This window comes from Lepisosteus oculatus, chromosome 14 (genome assembly GCF_040954835.1).
Source record: "Lepisosteus oculatus isolate fLepOcu1 chromosome 14, fLepOcu1.hap2, whole genome shotgun sequence".
In the NCBI taxonomy this organism is placed as follows: domain Eukaryota; kingdom Metazoa; phylum Chordata; class Actinopteri; order Semionotiformes; family Lepisosteidae; genus Lepisosteus; species Lepisosteus oculatus.
Window position 1 is genome coordinate 53,905,792 of NC_090709.1, and position 15,548 is coordinate 53,921,339.

The window sequence follows — 15,548 nt, forward strand, 5'->3', positions numbered from 1 at the left end:
CATAGCTCTCCAAATGTTAAATTGCCCTATTTTGTTTGTGTTATCTATGTAGATCTTGCTTAGACTGCTAGAAATGAGGTGATATTTAGAAGTGACAAGTAGAAATTGAACTAAAATTTGAGTTGGTACGCATAGAAATTGTTGTAAAAAAAGATGAATGTATTGAATAGAAATGAAAGGGTTTATATACATTTTGTTGTAAAAGTTAATAACCGTTTACTGTGTGTTGATATAAAATTGTTACAATTGTATGGTAAAGTTATAAACTTTAAAAATAACAAAGGAAGGGATGTAGTATAGTGAATAGACATCGCGAGACAACAGAACGAGAGAGTAGAAGGCGGGAACATATGGTGTGAGAGCGTGATTTGTGTAGTTAATAAAATAGTCTAAATCATATAAGGAAGGCTCTTTATTAAGATACACAACATGCTCAATAAGCTACTGGACACACCCGCCCCTCCTCACACAGACCGTGGAAAAGCCCCCGAGTGGGAGGGCTCGCTCTTCCTCCCAGGAGCTCTTGGACACGACGCCCAGACAGGGCGCGGGGAGCCGCCGCCTGCAAACACGGCTCCAGGCAGGACTCCACTCCGCAGGAGCCGCAGAGCAGAGGAGATGAGGGCAGCTTAGCTCCTGTGCAGAGACCTGAGCTGTTGTTGCTGTGGATGCTGTCTTTTCTGCACTCGGGGTAGGAGTGAATGTTGAGTTGCACTTAGAAATGAAGCAGAGCACTTCAACGGCACGGGTGTGTGTGTGTGTGCGCCCTGGTGATTCTGGGAGACAGATCGAACCTGGGCTAAAAGAGAGGGGGCTTAGCCCTCTTCCATTTGCTAGTTCAAAGTTGTACAACCCCTTTGTATCTGCTAGGCGGCGCAGTCGTCGTGCACAAAGAAAACTTTGAAAAGCGTCAAAGGCAAGTCATTCCGAGTTGGTCGTTTGTGTTTTCCGTTCAGACGCGAAATGCTGACATGATCTCTCGGCTCCTCGGTTGTCATTTCTGCTCCGTAAAGGGATCACAGCACGCGTCGGCTTCCAGCATGCTGGGTCGGGACACGATGCCGGGGGTTGGAGAGAGCGATGTCTTCCTCGTTAGTATAGTGGCAAGTATCCCCGCCTGTCACGCGGGAGACCGGGGTTCGATTCCCCGACGGGGAGTAGCTTTTCTTTCACCTCCTTAGAGAAATGACTGCCTTTCACTTCTCTGTTTTCTTTCACAGCGTCGTGCACCTTTTCATTGCTCTCGCTTTCAGAGCCTCCGCACGGCAGTCGACTCGACATCAGGAAGCACATTGAAGTGAAAGCAGGAAGCGCTGCGACATGCACTGTGCAGATCCCGCCACACTAAGAGGTGAGTGGGTCTGTTCGATGCACAAAGAACGCTTTGAGAAGCGTCAAAGGCAAGTCATTCCGAGTTGGTCGTTTGTGTTTTCCGTTCAGACGCGAAATGCTGAAATGATCTCTCGGCTCCTCGGTTGTCATTTCTGCTCCGTAAAGGAATCACAGCACGCGTCGGCTTCCAGCACGGTGGGTCGGGACACGAAGCCGGGGGTCGGAGAGAGCGATGTCTTCCTCGTTAGTATAGGACCTGTCACCTGTCCCCACCTGTCACGCGGGAGACTGGGGTGCATCAGGACGCGCCTTGAAGTAAAATCAGGATGCGCTGTGACATGCACTGTGCAGATCCCGCCACACTAAGAGGTGGGTCCAGTGGGTCTGTTCGATCACAGCGCTAGGCGAATCCCCAATCCCCTTTTGTGCCTGGCGACAAAAGACGTCTGTTTCCGCCTGGTTTCGAACCGGGGACCTTTCGCGTGTGAGGCGAACGTGATAACCACTACACTACGGAAACGGTGGTAAGACGTGCCCAGCGGCCCAGCCCTGAGCTTCGCCAATGCGATTCAGCTGCTTCCAGTGCCTTTATTGGAGTGCGCTGATGGACCGTGCTCTCTCTCCAGAGACCAGCACGCCTGTCATGGACGGAGCAGGAAAGGCGGCGCCACATTCTACAGCCCTCTCCACGCAATCGACGAAATCGGGCTACTGAAGTGGAGAAAATCGCCTCTCCAGAAAGTGCAAATATCATCTTGGAGACTATAAATCCTATTGCCGAAGGTCAGCCCTGTCTACCAGAGTAACCCTCCCACAGCGATGATCAGCTCGTCTCACACGCGAGAAGTTTCGGTTGGAAACAAGCGCCCCCTCTTCTCGCACGTTTTGCACGTTCGAGTAGTTTTAATGCGGCTCTTTCGTACACGGTGCTGATCTTTTGGAAAGCAGGAGGCAAAACCGAGTCGAATCGCCTGGGTGAAAACCAGGAACCCTAACCGCTAGACTATATGGCAGCGAACAACCATGCTGTTCCCGGCATCATGCAAGCAAACTACATAAATATGAAAAAAACACGCGAGAGAGTTGTCACTCAGAGTGTCGAAGGGTCGATGTATACTGGGGCTCAGTTGAAATGCAACGTCAGGACTTTTCCGAATTATGTCACACGAAGAGAGCACAGCCCTTTCCGCCCTGCCGCGTGTGTCTCGGTAACTCGCTGTGATCGTATAGTGGTCAGTACTTTGCGTTGTGGCCGCAACAACTTTGGTTTGAATCCGGGTCACGGCAGAATAGGGGCGTCTGCTTTTACTACTCGCACGAATGAAGGCAAAAAAAAGCCAATCGACGTGAACGAACGGCGCTTTACAGAGGAGTACTGCCTGACTGGATCGTTGATGAACGACAGAGGCCACTCCGACCTCTTCTCGGTTTTCTTCAATGACTTACTAAGGATCTTCTTCACATTCGCCCATGCAGGGGAAGCCAGTTACACCAAAGCAAACGCAGGAAAGTGCATTTCAAGCAGAGACCAGGAGGGACTTGTTTACACCGAGAGTGGGCGGAGAATGGAACAATGCGCCCAGCCCTGTTGCTGGAGCCGATTCTTGATGAGCTCTTGGGCTCACTAAGAGGCCCCCGCTGGATGCTAATCTTTCTGTTGTTCTTGCAGGTCCTGCGCTGCTTTTGAGCCGACAGAGCTCGACCTGGTCTGTCGGCACAGCCCAATTGCAAATGATCGGCTCCGCGTACAGAAGGAACGTGCGTTTGGTACTGTTGTAACAGAAGGAATAAGGTTCTTGATCTCAAGATGAAGTAAAACAGATGAGTTTATTGCATGCAAGGAACAATAAAGCCGAAGTCTTGTTTCCCGCAAGAAACAACAAAACCGAAGTATTGTTCGATGTGCCGGTACAAACTTTTAGGTTATATAGTCCTTGCTTGCTGCTTCAGACGTCATTCAATGTTATGGTGGGGGGGGGGGGGGTCATGGTATTTGGCCAGTTAAGAGGCCCTGGCCAAATGGTCAGTTTAAGATTATGCCCCCAGGGGGTTCCTTGTTCGCATCCTTATCAGTTAACCCCCTTTCCTGCCATAAACCCCTGTTGCTTTCCTGTAATTTTCAGGAACTGACTTAAGTTAACCCTTTTTACATCTTATCTCTTACTTCATTCCCCCCTTATAAAATATGGCATACGTCAGGACTGCCTATTTTTACACATACAATGTCAGGGCAGATCTTTCCTTTTTAGATGTACAGGCATGCATTACCATGACATTGTGTGTTCCACAGTTACAACAATATGTTATTGATGTTTTTGTACAAGTGATAGTTACAATTATACATATAAAACAACCCTAATCCTACAAATACATAAAGTCCTACTCCAGGACCCAAACGCAGACCTCAGCCATGTGGAGATCTATCGTCAGGATCTTGGAACAGCAATACTGACCCAACTCCGATTATAATTTTTTGGCTTATAGATATGCCAACACCCGGAATGTATTGATACCATATCCCCAGAAATGCTCCTCAGGCCTAACAAGCACACTGTTGGTCTTAGGAAACATCAGACACAGAAACGGTAACAACATCCTTCTTTCTGTTCACTCAGTCTCTGGTGCCGTGGGTCGGTGAAAGTACGATACGCGGATCCAGCGATCTCATCCTGTCACTCAGATGGCACAGTCAGTAGTTGGTGGCACTTGATATGGTCCCTCCCAGCAGGATTGCAACGTCTGGCAGGGTATCTCTTCTTCACCTACACCCACTCGCCAGGTATCCGGTCGTGTCTCACCTCTACTGGAGGTCCCCAAACGTCTGGCACCTGTTCACGAGCCCTGTGCACCGCTTCAGTTAACAAACCTACAATACTTTAATAGAGAGTTAGTTAATTCATCAGTGCGTTAGCCAAACTTGGCCTCCAGGGAGTTTCTTTGGCTGCCCGTGATGATCTCAAATGGGCTCAGTCTCACAGTTCTGTTTGCTCCAGCCCGCAAACCGCACAGGACTGCAGGTAGAGCATCTACCCACGGTGTTCCTTCAGTTGATATTTCCTTAGTTGGTCTTTCAGACTGTGGGTGATGGGGGCAATGTGACTTCTAACTTACCCCTAGTGAGGCAATTACAGCTTGGCACACCTTCCCAGTGTAGTATGCCCCTAGATCAGTATCCAAGGGGAAGGGCAGTCCGTACCACGGGATCATCTTTGTCATACACTTGGGTATGTGCCAGCCCACATCCCATCATTATACAACCCCACATTTTTACACATTTGTTCTAACCACTATTAAACATCTATTAAAGCCCTCAACCTGAATTCTCCCCTTTCCCCAATAGAGGTTTCACAGGGGTCTCAGACTCCCGCTCTCCCAGTGCCGCTCGTCTGGCATCTGCATCTGCATGGTTGTTACCTTGAGTTACTGGAATTCTTTATTTATTGTGTTATTTACACCTTACTCAAGCTGCTTCTGTCGGCAGCTGTAAAACTACAAATCAGTTCAGAGACAAGCCCAGTATTCTTAACTGGAGTCCCTGCCGTTGTGAGAGAATCCTATTTCTCCATAGCCATCCAGAATTGTTGCCTACGTGCAACAAATACATACATTATATACATATACAGTAACCCTTTGTCCACACTTACATATAAAGGAATGGTTGATCCATCTGAGGAAACCCCAGTCTCAGCACCTGTAAGAGAGCTTGTTTCAAATTATTACAGGCGGCTTTTGCTGCTGGAACCAAGGCAATCTTGTCCTTGTACTGCACTCCCCCCTTAAGCAGATCTGTTAAAAGTTGTGCTCACCCCGTAAAAACATTGCACCCTGGCCCTGTTAATATTCCACAATGCTCGACACAAAAGGGCCTTATTATAACTGCTTAATATTAGACACTCTAAAGCTGAAGCAACTCAGACTTGTGGGTTTCCTCGTCAGGGGAAGAACTCAGAATACTATCAACATACTGCGTGATCACAGTCAGTTGAAGCCATGTGATACCCTGTTCTGGATAGTCATTCTTTGTAATGCATAATATTCCAACCCAATAGATCTGGGATAAAACCACCCATTAAAATCTGGTACTCGGCAAGTAAAACTTGCTGCCCCAATACTCCTGTGGCTTCCTGCCGTCTCCCCATATACATTACTCTATAGCACACTGTTGAACAGAGGAGTGAAACAAGCATGACAGTAGTGCTCCAGTATCCCCTAACAGAGAAACCAACACTCCATTAACAATACATTTTTATCCACTGGACTGGGACAGACTTAGGGAGGCTACAAGGGATTTACAGGATCTAATCGTTAGGTAAACAGATCTTCTCACAAGACGTTATTCTCCCCAATCTCGATTCTAAACCTACAGCGTTTCAGCATGTCTGGTTTCGAGACATTCGAAAAAATCCAAATTGTTTCCACTATTGCAACTAATTGTATAAAAATACAAAAACTGTTTATCTAACTACTTTTACGTCCACCTGTACTGTACTTATACGTTTCAGACGCTCTTATATTTTCCAATCTCCTTACAGATGCAGCCATTCAAAGTGCGCGGTACAGACACATACCGGAGGTAATTGGCTACGGCGTCGTGCATCGTGACGCGCGATGACGCAAAATACCGCGGTATGAATGGTTGACCGACAGGGGCACTCGTGGTCCGTTGGTCTGTCGTAGAAAGACTTACTGTAAACGTCTTTACTGTGCCCGTTGTAGATATTGAATTTTACCACTGAAGGGAAATCTGAGTAGTTGAGCATAAAAAGAATAGGAGCATACTGTAACGCGTGTGAAGGCCATAAACGATATTAATTTTGGAACATAAACATACAGTATATAGCTGGTCTTGGTACTTTAAAGAAAAAAATACACACCAGTATTCCATTTCTCCCCAAACATTGTAAACTTCGAAGTCTTTAACTAACGTGATACCGGAGTCAACAAGCATACTTTTAGAATTTGATTAAAAGGGAATATAATATGGAATCGCGTATCTCAAGAATTTAATAACGGTATGATTATATCCATGTACTGCGACAGGGCTCTGTAGGGCTGTTTCGCCTATGTGTTCATGTGAGCTGTCTTGTAGCCCACTGGTCTAGGTGCGTGACTACCAACTGGCAGGTTGTGTGTTCAAATCCAGCTGGTGCTGGACTTTTCATTTTTATTTATTTATTTTTTAATCACGTAACATAAACATATTACCGTATGCAAACTGTATACAGTATGAATATGTATATTTAATGTCTTAACTGTGCCCATTTAAGTATTGAATATTCATATCTAATTTTACCACTGAAGGGAAATATTATTACATGGGGATTCAGTTGTCTGAAAAAACGCGTTTATTTTGGGCTGAAAAACACGTTTTGAAAAGTGTGCTGTTACTGCCCCATAACTTACATGGAGTTGACCAAACTTGCAGAAACATGTTTATTTCTGCTGAGAAACACGTTTTGACCCTTTCTGCACACTGGGGTTAAGAGCTGAGTGTGTGGGCTCTTCTGAGCATAAAAAGAATAGGAGCATACTGTAACGCGTGTGAAGGCCATAAACGTTATTAATTTTGGAACATAAACATACAGTATATGGCTGGTCTCGGTACTTTAAAGAAAAAAATACACACCAGTATTTCATTTCTTCATAAACTTCGAATTGTAAGCTTCGAAGTCTTTAACTAACGCGATACCGGAGTCAACAAGCATACTTTTAGAATTTGATTAAAAGGGAATATAATATGGAATCCCGTATCTCAAGAAATTAATAATGATATAATTATATTCATGTTGCAAAAGAACTGCAATGGACATAAAAACTCCCTTCCTTTTAACAGAGCGTTCCATAATTTCTAACTACGAAAATGCCAGGTGAAAGGATTTGTAAACATATTTTGTTAAAGCAAGTCAGTTTTTTCCGCAACACATAAAATACATTTTTCCAAGAAAGTTTAGCCTTTGTCACTAATGAAACCACTAAATAAAGACATAAATATAGAAATCTTAAGATTTGTTTTATTTAATGTTGGTAGCAGGATGAACTGTCAGAGTGTATATTTTGTCGCAGAGTTGCTGCAAGATGTTAACAGTGAAAAAGGTATTTAGAAATGAGTTATTTCAAGATGAAAAAGAAAACATACACGAAACATGGTTTCATTATGACCAGAATCGGTCTTGAGATATTTTTAACTTGATTTACAGTATTTGAAAGGTATGTCTTAACACCGATACTACAGTGCTTAAGTACTGCTCACGTATATGTTTCTAGGTTTATATTATGCATTTCATATGGTCAAATTACTTTTTGAGCAACTAATAAGAAGCGCGAAACGGTATCTGTTTTATTTTCGTTTTGTGCTGGGACCCGTGGATTGATTAGAGATATCAAGTACATACAAGTCATTTTTTAAATGTTGTAGTTCGTCTTGAAAAAATGTTACGAGTACATCATCTATCAACAATTACACAGGTTCTGTTTCCATATTGCGGAATTTGGTTACATAATATTATTTTCTAGATTTCACGTTGTGAATATATGATTTGGGCAAACAGAGCCGCAAAGAAGTACATTATTGGTTGTTGTTTTTTTTTGCAGTTTTATCTAGAACAAGTGATGCTTAAACCTTTGTCTGATTCTTGTGAAACTATCCACACGACAGTTACAGTACCTAGGAGTTGACTTCAGTGATGTCACTGATGGGATGTTTCTAAAAATCCATCCTCTGTAAAACGTCTTCCCTAGTTGTCCTGCATATGTATTCGCTAATGAAGCTGTGTGTTCTGAGCCTGGATCTCTACATTTCTGTATGAACCAGCTTAGAGGGCTAAAGACAGCTTGTGTTTAAATTGAGTGTAAGTCAATTTATGCATCTAAAGTCATGGTCAGCATTTATTTTTGTACTGTGCTGTAAACTTGTTCTGTGCCAAGTCACATTATTTTATAGCGTTTTTATAGCGTTATCAAATACGGTGTTACTGTAGTTTCCTGACTCCCATGTCACATGGTCTGTGATTGAAACCTGTGAAACCGGTTTAATTCGTTACAGCCAGCACTCTTCAGGTGTGAGGGTCTTCTGCTCAGAATTAAACGCTAAAATGTTTGTGTATATTCTAATGGTAGTGGGGGCAGGGTGTGTGGGAACAGGTTTGGTTGAAATTGCATTGGAGATCTATGTTCTTCACACCTGAAACATTTTCTCTGAAAGCATTTTCTTCGCAGTTTAACCGATCTTGTTACAGCATGTTACAGTTTACTATTATTAACCATATTAATTTTAAGTGCTTAATGTAAAATCTTGTAAAAATATATTTTCATTGTTCAAATATACATTAAGTCTGACTATCATATAATAAGTTAAATACAAAACTAAAGAAAAAATAGGGTTAAACATAATTCAAAATATTTTGCTAACAATGTTAACTGTTTATGAATAATAAAATGTATTAACTAAGGAGTAGGATGGCACAGTTGTTAGTATGTTTTTTGTTTTGTTTCTTTTTCATAAATACAACAGTAGTACCTGATGTCTCAGTGGCTTTCAAAATTAAATTATGCATGCAAACCTGTGAACTAGAAAGATAACTAAGATATCCATCCATTATATTCCATAATATCCATGAAATATATGGCGCTGAAATATGTGTGACGCAGTGGTGGCCTGACACGGTGAGGTGCCCTGGCAGCTGTATGATGCAGTGGTGGCCTGGCACGGTGAGGTGCGCTTGCAGCTATGTGACGCAGTGGTGGCCTGGCACGGTGAGGTGCGCTGGCAGCTGTGTGATGCAGTGGTGGTCGGGTATGTAGAGGTGCACTGGCAGCTGTGTGTTGTGACGCAGTGGTGGCCTGGCACGGTGAGGTGCGCTGGCAGCTGTGTGATGCAGTGGTGGCCTGGCACGGTGAGGTGCGCTGACAGCTGTGTGGTGTGGTGCAGTTGTGGCCTGGCACGGTGAAGTGCGCTGGCAGCTGTGTGATGCAGTGGTGGCCGGGCACGGTGAGGTGCGCTGGCAGGTGGGTGATGCAGTGGTGGCCTGGCACGGTGAGGTGCGCTGGCAGCTGTGTGGTGTGACGCAGTGGTGGCCTGGCACGGTGAGGTGCGCTGGCAGCTGTGTGATGCAGTGGTGGTCGGGTATGTAGAGGTGCACTGGCAGCTGTGTGTTGTGACGCAGTGGTGGCCTGGCACGGTGAGGTGCGCTGGCAGCTGTGTGATGCAGTGGTGGCCTGGCACGGTGAGGTGCGCTGGCAGCTGTGTGATGCAGTGGTGGTCAGGTATGTAGAGGTGCACTGGCAGCTGTGTGTTGTGATGCAGTGGTGGCCTGGCACGGTGAGGTGCACTGGCAGCTGTGTGATACAGTGGTGGTCGGGTATGTAGAGGTGCACTGGCAGCTGTGTGTTGTGACGCAGTGGTGGCCTGGCACGGTGAGGTGCGCTGGCATATAATGAATATATTAATGTGCATCCAACACACAGTTCAACGCTAGCAACCACACAAAATCTAAAATCTGAGCTCAACTTGCCACTTACAGCACCAGCTAACTTTAGTAGTGACATTTTCATGGATCTTTTTAACAATAACATTTACAACATCAGACTTCAGACACAATTAAACAGGCCTCAAAAAAGTCTGGTACAAACATTTTCAGCATGGTGAAACATGGTGAACATTTCCACCACTGCGTCACACCACACAGCTGCCAGCGCACCTCACCGTGCCAGGCCACCACTGCATCACCCAGCTGCCAGCGCACCTCACCATGCCAGGCCACCACTGCATCACCGAGCTGCCAGCGCACCTCACCGTGCCAGGCAACCACTGCGTCACATAGCTGCAAGTGCACCTCACCGTGCCAGGCCACCACTGCATCATACAGCTGCCAGGGCACCTCACCGTGTCACACATATTTCAGCGCCATATATTTCATGGATATTATGGAATATAATGGATGGATATCTTAGTTATCTTTCTAGTTCACAGGTTTGCATGCATAATTTAATTTTGAAAGCCACTGAGACATCAGGTACTACTGTTGTATTTATGAAAAAGAAACAAAACAAAAAACATACTAACAACTGTGCCATCCTACTCCTTAGTTAATACATTTTATTATTCATAAACAGTTAACATTGTTAGCAAAATATTTTGAATTATATTTAACCCTATTTTTTCTTTAGTTTTTTATTTAACTTATTATATGATAGTCAGACTTAATGTATATTTGAACAATGAAAATATATTTTTACAAGATTTTACATTAAGCACTTAAAATTAATATGGTTAATAATAGTAAACTGTAACATGCTGTAACAAGATCGGTTAAACTGCGAAGAAAATGCTTTTAGAGAGAAAATGTTTCAGGTGTGAAGAACATAGATCTCCAATGCAATTTCAACCAAACCTGTTCCCACACACCCTGCCCCCACTACCATTAGAATATACACAAACATTTTAGCGTTTCATTCTGAGCAGAAGACCCTCACACCTGAAAAGTGCTGGCTGTGACGAATTAAAACGGTTTTACAGGTTTCAATCATAGACCATGTGACATGGGACTCAGTAAACTACAGTAACACCGTATTTGATAACGCTATAAAAACGCTATAAAATAATGTGACTTGGCACAGAACAAGTTTACAGCACAGTACAAAAATAAATGCTGACCATGACTTTAGAAGCATAAATTGCCTTACACTCAATTTAAACACAAGCTGTCTTTAGCCCTCTAAGCTGGTTCATACAGAAATGTAGAGATCCAGGCTCAGAACACACAGCTTCATTAGCGAATACATATGCAGGACAACTAGAGAAGACGTTTTATAGAGGATGGATTTTTAGAAACATCCCATCAGACATCCCATCATATTCACAACGTGAAATCTAGAAAATAATATTACGTAACCAAAATCCGCAATATGGAAACAGAACCTGTGTAATTGTTGATAGATGATGTACTCGTAACATTTTTTCAAGACGAACTACAACATTTAAAAAATGACTTGTATGTACTTGATATCTCTAATCAATCCACGGGTCCCAGCACAAAACGAAACTAAAACGCATACCGTTTCGCGCTTCTTATTAGTTGCTCAAAAGTAATTTGACCGTATGAAATGCATAATATAAACCTAGAAACATATACGTGAGCAGTACTTAAGCACTGTAGTATCGGTGTTAAGACATACCTCTCAAATACTGTAAATCAAGTTAAAAATATCTCAAGACCGATTCTGGTCATAATGAAACCATGTTTCGTGTATGTTTTCTTTAAAGTACCGAGACCAGCCATATACTGTATGTTTATGTTCCAAAATTAATATCGTTTATGGCCTTCACACGCGTTGCAGTATGCTCCTATTCTTTTTATGCTCAGCTACTAAGATTTCCCTTCAGTGGTAAAATTAGATATGAATATTCAATACTTCAACGGGCACAGTTAAGACATTAAATATACATACTGTATACAGTACAGTTTTCATACAGTAATATGTTTATGTTACGCGATTAAAAAATAAATAAATAAAAATGAGAAGTCCAGCACCAGCTGGATTCAAACACACAACCTGCCAGTTGGTAGTCACGCACCTAGACCAGTAGGCTACAAGACAGCTCACATGGACAGGCAGGCGAAACAGCCCTACACAGCCCTGCCGCGGTACATGGATATAATCATACCGTTATTAAATTCTTGAGATACGCGATTCCATATTATATTCCCTTTTAATCAAATTCTAAAAGTATGCTTGTTGAGCTTACAATGTTTAGGGAGAAATGGAATACTGGTGTGTATTTTTTTCTTTAAAGTGCCGATTCCTGGAACACCCCTCTGAAGTGGTTCCATAAGAAAAGAAAGCGTTGATAAATACAAGTGTCTTTTAATACACTCTTTGCTGTGCTCTTGAGGCTCCTTGTGATATTTTAAGCTCTAGTTGAATGATAGGTGTCGCATTTTAAATCATTTTTGTAGTTAGAAATTATGAAACGCCCTGTTAAAAGCAAGGAAGTTTTTATGACCGTTGAAGTAAAACAAAATGCCTGACAAAGTATGGCTTGGACAGATTCCAAGTGCTTGTACAAATGTGCTAAAGAAATTTACAGCTTGTCCAAAGTCATCCATTATTAATACTATTAGTAATATCTTCAGTAAAGGCTTTGATTCATAAATATTTCTGATAAAGGTAGGTTGTGTACTTTTGTCCAACTGAGCAATCTTGCTTTCATAAAATATACCAACATTTTAATGACTGATGATTAACATGCTGTAATACACAGTTCAAAATTAAAGGCTCAAATGCTGTACATGAGAGGTTAAGCTCCCCCTGGCGGTTTTACAAAGCGACGCCGGATAGTTAGTCACGTGACACACGTGAACCGCATGATACCCCGGTGGGCGTGTTGCGGTATGCCGCGAAATACCTTACCCATTTTGAATGGCTGCATCTGTACATCGATACCTAGTGTTCTCGGTGCACTCCCAGTGTTCAGAGGATACTCAGTGTTCCCAGTGCACACCAAGTGTTCAGAGGATACCCAATGTTCCCAGTGCACACCCAGTGTTCAGAGGATACCCAGTGTTCCCAGTGCACGCCTAGTGTTCAGAGGATACCCAGTGTTCCCAGTGCACGCCCAGTGTTCAGAGGATACCCAGTGTTCCCAGTGTTTGAGTTCTGCTTCTCCGGTGTTTCCTCTAAAGCAGCTTTCCTCCCCCGGAAATGCAGTCGGCCTTTCTTACCCAGAGGGGAAAGCATTCCTTCTCTGATCTAGGGTGTTTTTTTTTGTCTGTCTTCTATATCTGTTACCTTGTTTAACAATCGCTAGCTACCGTCATTAGCCATTTTTAATAAAGGTCGTACTTTCGGGTCATTGCAGTTTGCACAGGCCCTGCTTCCTGTCGAAGAGGACATCTTGAACAAGAGTTTAACCTGCCCAGTGTAGACTTCAGAAACCCTTAATAGGTCTCCACCAACCTGTCCTGCGTTTTTCTGAAGGAAATACAAATGAAATGTAATATGAGCGTTATGTAACACAAGCATGATGTAGTATTGTGAGGATCACTTAGGGATAATTGTGTCTGGGCTCTGCCCACGACATCAGGGCACAACAAAGGCATCCCTTCTGTCCCCTTTAACCAATGTGCAAATAACTTATCTTTTATTCCTCATTTATGTAGAGGCTGGAGATCCTTAATGAAGTTATATACTTTCTCACCTGAACAATCAGTGCAACATGCATCACGATCTGAAAGAGAAACAGAGTTTGATGACGCCCTGCACAGCCATCCTGGCTACCTCAGCCCCTGCTGTCCCCTTTAAACAGCATATAATTTATTTTTAATTTATATAGAGGTCGGAAACCCTTAATGAAGTTATATACTTTCTCACCTGAACAATTAGCGCTGCTTTTATTAAAGTCTGAAAGAGAAACAGAGTTTGATTAGGTACAGAAAAGCCATCCTGGCCCAGTGTTCCCTAGTGCCTAGTGTTCAGTGGATACCCAGTGTTCCCAGTGCACGCCCAGTGTTCAGAGGATACCCAGTGTTCCCAGTGCACGCCCAGTGTTCAGAGGACACCCAGTGTTCCCAGTGCACACCCTTGAAGTGGTGTTCCAGCCATACTCACTGTGACTTGTGGGAGCAGGAGTGGTGGTGCTGGATGTTCTTAAGTCTGGGAATGAATGAAAGACGTTAGTTCAGCACCAGCTCCAGACACCAGGTGGAGAGCTGACTTTAGTGTTGCAGGGAGAGCTTTTAAAAAATCGTTTGACAGCCCAGACTGATTAATTGATCGGTTCAGTTAATCCGGTGTTCAGAGGGTGCCCAGAGCACTCCCGGTGTTCACAGGATGCCCAGAGCACTCCCAGTGTTCAAAGGATGCCCAGCGCACTCCTAGTGTTCACAGTGTACACCCAGTGTTCAGAGGATATCCAGTGTTCCCAGTGTTCAGAGGATACTCAGTGTTCCCAGCGCACCCCCACTGTTCAGAGGATATGCAGTGTTCCCAGTGCACGCCCAGTGCTCAGAGGATACGCAGTGTTCCCAGTGCACCCCCAGTGTTCAGAGGATACCCAGTGTTCCCAGTGCACGCCCAGTGTTCAGAGGATACTCAGTGTTCTCAGTGCACGCCCAGTGTTCATAGGATACCCAGTGTTCCCAGTGCACACCCTTGAAGTGGTGTTCCAGCCATACTCAATGTGACTTGTGGGAGCAGGAGTGGTGGTGCTGGATGTTGTTTAGTCTGGGAATGAATGAAAGACGTTAGTTCAGCACCAACTCCAGAAACCAGTGGGAGAGCTGACTTTGGTTTTGCAGGGAGAGCTTTTAAAAAATCATTTGACAGCCCAGACTGATTAATTGATCATTGACATTTTGACTGATCTAATTGCTTGCTGGGTTGTCAGAGGGTTGGCTGATCTGACAGATCGATTCACTGATTTATCCCAGGCAGTTCCTGGTCCAGTCAGTCCGGGGGTCTGTGACTCTGGTCCAGTCAGTCCACGGGGTCTGTGACTCTGGTCCAGTCAGTCCAGGGGTCTGTGTCCCCGGTCCAGTCAGTCCAGGGGTCTGTGTCCCCGGTCCAGTTCTGGACACTCCACTCAGAGCTCTTCCCAGGTCAGGGGGATCCCCTCCAGACCCCCCAGTGTGCAGCCCCACCTGGATGATGCTCCAGTCCGCTCAGCACACAGCAGCTCTCAGTGGGGAGGAGAGCAGAGGGATGGAGCCAGTTCAGAGAGGGGGGTGATAAGGAGGCCATGATGGGTCAAGACCAGGGGGGGAATCAGGCCAGGACACTGGGGTAACACCCCTACTGTCCTCCAGAAACACCCCGGGATTGTTAATGACCACAGAGAGTCAGGACCTCGGTTTGACGTCTCATCCGAAGGACAGCGCCTGTTTACAGTCCAGTGTCCCCGTCACTATACTGGGGCATCAGGACCCACACAGACCGCAGGGTGTGCGCCCCCTGCCGGCCTCACTAACACCTTTCCCAGCAGCAACCTCAGTTTTTCCCAGGAGTCTCCCCTCCAGGTACTGACCAGGCTCCCACCTGCTGGGCTCCAGTGGGGAGGGGGCTGCCAGCTGGGAGCTGCAGGGTGAGATGGCTGCTGGGCAAACGAGGGCTAAAGAGTTTCCTAGGACACCCTGGACTTCGTGGTCAACTTCCTGCTCTTCAGACGGAGGTGGCTTGAAATCTGTCCCGTTTCAAGGAGTATTGGACACGATGCCCCCCTG

General features: G+C 44.7%; 2 non-coding genes across 2 annotated transcripts; one reads left to right on the top strand and one right to left on the bottom strand.

Annotated features, from left to right (window-relative positions):
- Window positions 1-1,086: 1,086 nt before the first annotated feature.
- On the top strand, window positions 1,087-1,158 carry trnad-guc (transfer RNA aspartic acid (anticodon GUC)). The gene has a single exon. It is a non-coding gene; the product is annotated as a tRNA-Asp (tRNA).
- Window positions 1,159-1,779: 621 nt separating this feature from the next.
- trnav-cac (transfer RNA valine (anticodon CAC)) lies at window positions 1,780-1,852 on the bottom strand. Its single transcript has one exon. It is a non-coding gene; the product is annotated as a tRNA-Val (tRNA).
- Between the last annotated feature and the right edge of the window lie 13,696 nt (window positions 1,853-15,548).